The 7,500-nt window shown below is 49.8% G+C and overlaps 1 non-coding gene across 1 annotated transcript; it reads left to right on the top strand.

Moving 5' to 3' along the window:
• The first annotated feature begins 5,872 nt into the window (after positions 1 to 5,872).
• Positions 5,873 to 6,027, top strand: LOC143175431 (5.8S ribosomal RNA). The gene has a single exon (XR_013000220.1). It is a non-coding gene; the product is annotated as a 5.8S ribosomal RNA (ribosomal RNA).
• Positions 6,028 to 7,500: the final 1,473 nt, after the last annotated feature.

Raw genomic sequence — 7,500 nt, 5'->3', positions numbered from 1 at the left:
CGTCGGAGAGTAAAACGCGCGAAGGCTTACTATGAGAGAAGAAATAGTATATGCCGGTGGTTCGCGTGTGTAGGCTCTATACGAAATTGCGATTCAAGAGAGTAGGAAAAGACGCGATGAACCACGATTTCCGTGCGTCTTACGTCTCTCGACGATGGGACGATCCACGCGAAGAGTTGTTACGTGCTCGCGCGAGGTGCGATAGCGTCGATTCGCTTTTCTGTACGGGGAGAAATAGAACGATGAGCTGACTTATCGGGTCTTCGTTGGAATTACCGTCGCTGGCATTGTAAACTCCAGATGACCTTGTGATTCCTTCGTCGGGCACTGGTAAAGGGTGGCGATGATTCGTTCTATAATAGAAATACCCGTCGTAGCGTTTCGGCCTAGTCACCCGCCACGAAACACTCTCTCGTCGTGGAATCCCCGCGTCGGAGAGTAAAACGCCGAAGGCTTACTTATGAAACTTACGTCTCTCGACGATGGGACGATCCACGCGAAGAGTTGTTACGTGCACGCGTATGGTGCGATTGCGTCGATTCGCTTTTCTGTACGGGGAGCAATAGAACGTTGAGTTGACTTATCGGGTCTTCGTTGGAATTACCGTCGCTGGCATTGTAAACTCCAGATGACCTTGTGATTCCTTCGTCGGGCACTGGTAAAGGGTGGCGATGATGCGTTCTATAATAGAAATACCCGTCGTAGCGTTTCTTCCGAGTCAACCCGCTCACGAAACACTCTCTCGTCGTGGAATCCCCGCGTCGGAGAGTAAAACGCGAATTCATAGTATGGAAACTTACGTCTCTCGACGATGGGACGATCCACGCGAAGAGTTGTTACGTGCACGCGTATGGTGCGATTGCGTCGATTCGCTTTTCTGTACGGGGAGTAATAGAACGTTGAGTTGACTTATCGGGTCTTCGTTGGAATTACCGTCGCTGGCATTGTAAACTCCAGATGACCTTGTGATTCCTTCGTCGGGCACTGGTAAAGGGTGGCGATGATGCGTTCTATAATAGAAATACCCGTCGTAGCGTTTCTTCCGAGTCAACCCGCTCACGAAACTCTCTCTCGTCGTGGAATCCCCGCGTCGGAGAGTAAAACGCGAATTCATACTATGAAAACTTACGTCTCTCGACGATGGGACGATCCACGCGAAGAGTTGTTTACGTGCACGCGTATGGTGCGATTGCGTCGATTCGCTTTTCTGTACGGGGAGAAATAGAACGTTGAGTTGACTTATCGGGTCTTCGTTGGAATTACCGTCGCTGGCATTGTAAACTCCAGATGACCTTGTGATTCCTTCGTCGGGCACTGGTAAAGGGTGGCGATGATGCGTTCTATAATAGAAATACCCGTCGTAGCGTTTCTTCCGAGTCAACCCGCTCACGAAACTCTCTCTCTCGTCGTGGAATCCCCGCGTCGGAGAGTAAAACGCCGAAGGCTTACTATGAAACTTACGTCTCTCGACGATGGGACGATCCACGCGAAGAGTTGTTACGTGCACGCGTATGGTGCGATTGCGTCGATTCGCTTTTCTGTACGGGGAGTAATAGAACGTTGAGTTGACTTATCGGGTCTTCGTTGGAATTACCGTCGCTGGCATTGTAAACTCCAGATGACCTTGTGATTCCTTCGTCGGGCACTGGTAAAGGGTGGCGATGATTCGTTCTATAATAGAAATACCCGTCGTAGCGTTTCTTCCGAGTCAACCCGCTCACGAAACTCTCTCTCGTCGTGGAATCCCCGCGTCGGAGAGTAAAACGCGAATTCATAGTATGGAAACTTACGTCTCTCGACGATGGGACGATCCACGCGAAGAGTTGTTACGTGCACGCGTATGGTGCGATTGCGTCGATTCGCTTTTCTGTACGGGGAGCAATAGAACGTTGAGTTGACTTATCGGGTCTTCGTTGGAATTACCGTCGCTGGCATTGTAAACTCCAGATGACCTTGTGATTCCTTCGTCGGGCACTGGTAAAGGGTGGCGATGATTCGTTCTATAATAGAAATACCCGTCGTAGCGTTTCTTCCGAGTCAACCCGCTCACGAAACTCTCTCTCGTCGTGGAATCCCCGCGTCGGAGAGTAAAACGCGAATTCATACTATGAAAACTTACGTCTCTCGACGATGGGACGATCCACGCGAAGAGTTGTTTACGTGCACGCGTATGGTGCGATTGCGTCGATTCGCTTTTCTGTACGGGGAGAAATAGAACGTTGAGTTGACTTATCGGGTCTTCGTTGGAATTACCGTCGCTGGCATTGTAAACTCCAGATGACCTTGTGATTCCTTCGTCGGGCACTGGTAAAGGGTGGCGATGATGCGTTCTACAATAGAAATACCCGTCGTAGCGTTTCTTCCGAGTCAACCCGCTCACGAAACTCTCTCTCGTCGTGGAATCCCCGCGTCGGAGGGTAAAACGCGATATATAATAGTATATGCCAGTGGTTCGCGCGCGTCGTCTCTGAGATACGCGGTCGACAGAGTTCCGAAAACACGTGATGTGCCACGATTTCCGTGCGTCTTACATCTTTCGACGATGGGACGATCCACGCGAAGAGAACGTTCGTGCTTGCGTGAGGTGCAACAGCGTCGATTCGCTTTTCTGTACGGGGAGAAATAGAACGTTGAGTTGACTTATCGGGTCTTCGTTGGAATTACCGTCGCTGGCATTGTAAACTCCAGATGACCTTGTGATTCCTTCGTCGGGCACTGGTAAAGGGTGGCGATGATTCGTTCTATAATAGTAATACCCGTCGTAGCGTTTCGACCGATGTCACCCGCCACGAAAGTCTCTCTCGACGTGGAAACCCCGCGCCGAAGAGTAAACGCGAAGGCTTACCATACGAAAGAAAACGGTATTATACGCCTGTGGTATGTGCGTCTCGGCTCTGTGATACGCGATCGGCAGAGTTACAAAAAAACGTTGATGGGCCACGATTTCCGTGCGTCTTACATCTTTCGACGATGGGACGATCCACGCGAAGAGTAGTTACGTGCTCGCGCGAGGTGCGATAGCGTCGATTCGCTTTTCTGTACGGGGAGAAATAGAACGATGAGTTGACTTATCGGGTCTTCGTTGGAATTACCGTCGCTGGCATTGTAAACTCCAGATGACCTTGTGATTCCTTCGTCGGGCACTGGTAAAGGGTGGCGATGATTCGTTCTATAATAGAAATACCCGTCGTAGCGATTCGGCCGAGTCACCCGCCACGAAACTCTCTCTCGTCGTGGAATCCCCATGTCGGAGAGTAAAACGCGAAGGCTAACTATATAAGAAATATATAGTATTATTTATGCCTGTGGTTCTCCGTTTGCCCTACTCTCAGATACGCGACTCGGAGAGTTACGAATAATCGTGATGGACCACGATTTCTGTACGTCTTACATCTTTCGACGATGGGACGATCCACGCGAAGAGATCATTCCTGCTTGCGTGAGGTGCGATAGCGCCGATTCGCTTTTCTGTACGGGGAGAAATAGAACGATGAGTTGACTTATCGGGTCTTCGTTGGAATTACCGTCGCTGGCATTGTAAACTCCAGATGACCTTGTGATTCCTTCGTCGGGCACTGGTAAAGGGTGGCGATGATTCGTTCTATAATAGAAATACCCGTCGTAGCGATTCGGCCGTGTCACCCGCCACGAAAATCTCTCTCGTCGTGGAATCCCCGCGTCGTAGAGTAAACGCGAAGGCTTGCTATAGAAGACTATAGTTTATACGCCTGTGGTTCACCGGTTGCCTGCTCTCCGGGGTACGCGATCGCGCAGGAGTTACGGAAGAACTTGATGGGCCACGATCTCCAAGCGGCTATATCTTTCGACGATGGGACGATTCACGCGAAGAGAACGTTCGTGCATGCGTGAGGTGCGATAGCGTTGATTCGCTTGTCTGTACGGGGAGAAATAGAACGATGAGTTGACTTATCGGGTCTTCGTTGGAATTACCGTCGCTGGCATTGTAAACTCCAGATGACCTTGTGATTCCTTCGTCGGGCACTGGTAAAGGGTGGCGATGATTCGTTCTATAATAGAAATACCCGTCGTAGCGTTTCGACCGATGTCACCCGCCACGAAATTCTCTCTCGTCGTGGAATCCCCGCGTCGGAGAGTAACCGCCGAAGGCTTGCTATAGAAGACTATAGTTTATACGCCTGTGGTTCACCGGTTGCCGGCTCTCCGGGGCACGCGAAGGTTACGGAGGGACGTGAAGCGCCCGAGCAATGAAACGTCCGCAGGAGGAAACGAGCAACCGCCGAACATTGTTTCGCGACGTTTCCATAATGTATTGTCGTTTCGCTCGCATCCCGCTTCTTTCCCCTAGTTTCCTCGACGCGTAGTTTCGCAGCCTTAGTGGACGAATCATTCTCGATTCGAGGAAAGATATGCAGTGGGGCGTGCAATGAGCCCGCCAGAGACCACGATCTCCAATGCGTCTTTACATCTTTGGACGATGGGACGATCCACGCGAAGAGAACGTTCGTGCTTGCGCGAGGTGCATTAGCGTCGATTCGCTTTTCTGTACGGGGAGAAATAGAACGATGAGTTGACTTATCGGGTCTTCGTTGGAATTACCGTCGCTGGCATTGTAAACTCCAGATGACCTTGTGATTCCTTCGTCGGGCACTGGTAAAGGGTGGCGATGATTCGTTCTATAATAGAAATACCCGTCGTAGCGATTCGGCCGAGTCACCCGCCACGAAACTGTCTCTCTTTCGTCGTGGAAACCCCGCGTCGGAGAGTAAAACGCGCGAAGGCTGTGACTGTAACATATATATATATATATACACAGTATACAATGCCTGTGGTTTTTGCGCGTGTCGGCTCTTCGGTATACGCGATCGGCCAGAGTTACGGAGGGACGGTGAAGCGCACGAGAAATTGAAACGGCCGCACGATTGGAACCGAGCAACCGTCGAACATTGTTTCGCGACGTTTCCATAATGCGTTTTCGTTTCGCTCGCATACCGCTTCTTTTCCCCTAGTCTCTGAGACGCGTTTTCGAGCCGTTCTTCTACTATCGATTCTCGTAGAGAGAAGGGACCGGGTAGTCTGGAAGTGGAACCCGCATCTTGCGTGTACCGTACACGGAATTGAGAGGACCGGCCGTGAAGCTCGTTTTAAAGCCGTGCGTCTGACACCCAACTCTTGCGCGCCAATTTCGCGGCAAGAGATAATATGGGACGAATGACCGGCAAAGAGCCAGCTGTGAAGTCTGTTTTTTTAATCGAATCCGTGGACGTGTGTATGCCGTAGCGTCGCTCGTCGTGTTCGTTCATGGTCGTTCCGAGAGAAAGAACGAAAGCGGTAACGAAGGGACCGGCCGTGAAGCTCGTTTTAAAGCCGCGCGTCTGACACCCAACTCTTGCGCGCCAATTTCGCGGCAAGAGATAACATGGGACGAATGACCGGCAAAGAGCCAGCTGTGAAGTCTTTTTTCATTATTTGCTTTCAATCGATCGATCGGTACGATTCGTGCAACGTTTCGCGCGATGCGACGCGAAAACATGCGCGCAACAATAGATGCGTCTGATCGGAAGAACGCGAGGGTCGACTGCACGCGATGGATTCAGTATCGGGTAGGATACAAAATATATCCCCGTCGTTTCCACGCGTGCGAGTCTTCTGCGTCTTTCGCGGGTTTTTGAATGCACTATACGCCCGGAACGTCGAGAAATATATACATATTACTTGAACGTTTTTCGTCTCGAAAGGCTTCGGTGTCGTCTCCAAGGCGACGCCTGAATCTCCTTCGCGCGCTGGTCGGAGATTCAGGTATCAACTTTTATCTTCTCTTTGAAAGAAGAGAGATATTAGGTCGAACAAGTGAGAATAAAATTATATATGTGAAATATAAAATTTATACGATTACCCTGAACGGTGGATCACTTGGCTCGTGGGTCGATGAAGAACGCAGCTAATTGCGCGTCAACGTGTGAACTGCAGGACACATGAACATCGACATTTCGAACGCACATTGCGGTCCACGGATACAATTCCTGGACCACGCCTGGCTGAGGGTCGTTTACGTACCATACACTGCTTGCGTAGCTCTGTCAAATCCCCGCCGTCGTTCACCTCTTCGGATCGAACGTTTTTTTACCGAAGGGCGCAAAGAACGTCTCTGAGTCGGGTTAAGAGAAGGATGCTACGTACGAGCGAACGATGGGTGTCTCGTCGGCGTTTGTCGCGGACACGCGAAAATTCTGTGAATTTCACGGACAGTGTACGTTCTAGTTGTTGCAAAACGATCGGAATCGTTTGTATGGACTCGCGTGAGTGTTCGCGGCGTCGTGCGTCGTTCAATTACGACCGCCCGCGGATACCGCTCCACTGCGATATGGATCTGAGCGACAACTTTTTCGGCTGTTCGTGAGATGAACGGTTTCGTGTGTTTAGAAAAATTTTTTTTCCCGCGCTCCCGACGTCACCTGAAATGATGCGTCAGAGGTGAAAGAAAATATTAAGAAGTCGAGAGAGAGAGACTACACACGTTTTATTCATATTTTGTATACCGTGCGTGAGACGGATGTGCACGACACGTCGTATGTCGGTATATTACCGACTGGCCCCAGGGAGATTGTTTTCTTCCTCTCTTACGAATGAGATGTACGTTTCGGAGGATCGTCGTTACCGAAACACACGGCAAAACGAGACTTCTCGCAGCAGAACCTTTATACACAATACACATCGACTCTTTTTACCCCGAGAGAGAGAGAAAAGGTGTATTTCTTTTTTTTATTTTTCGAATTCGACGCACGAACGCTTTGACGACTGGAGAAAAACACGGTGTGTGTTAAAATCGTGCGGGACGAGCATGCGTATTCGTAACGGGTCGAATAGTTCTTATTCCCCGTCGTCGCGTGTCCTCGCTGGACCACCACCGTGCGCTTCCGCCACGTTCAGTTGAATTTCGAAATATATATATATAAAAAGAATCACCATATACTCTCTTTCGGGAGGTGTATTTTTATCGGTTTCTGCTATAGAGAAGAGACGGAGATCGTGTTGTGAGGTGTAACGTTTCTGTATCCCCGTTTCGGAGGATCGTCGTTATCGGCGGAACACACGTCAAAACGAGACTTCTCGCAGAACCTTTATACACAATACACATCGACTCTTTTACCCCGAGAGAGAGAAAAGGTGTTTTTCTTTTTTTTTTATTTTTCGAATTCGACGCACGAACGCTTTGACGACTGGAGAAAAACACGGTGTGTGTTAAAATCGTGCGGGACGAGCATGCGTATTCGTAACGGGTCGAATAGTTCTTATTCCCCGTCGTCGCGTGTCCTCGCTGGACCACCACCGTGCGCTTCCGCCACGTTCAGTTGTATTTCGAAATATATATATATAAAAAGAATCACCATATACTCTCTTTCGGGAGGTGTATTTTTATCGGTTTCTGCTATAGAGAAGAGACGGACGATCGTGTGTGACACCACGTGGTAACGTTTCCGTATCCCCGTAAAATACGTTTATCTTTTCTCGTAGAAAAGA

This window comes from Nomia melanderi, unplaced genomic scaffold (assembly GCF_051020985.1).
Source record: "Nomia melanderi isolate GNS246 unplaced genomic scaffold, iyNomMela1 scaffold0084, whole genome shotgun sequence".
In the NCBI taxonomy this organism is placed as follows: Eukaryota; Metazoa; Arthropoda; class Insecta; order Hymenoptera; family Halictidae; genus Nomia; species Nomia melanderi.
Note: the sequence above shows the minus strand (reverse complement) of the source record. Positions and strands in the feature narration are given on the sequence as shown.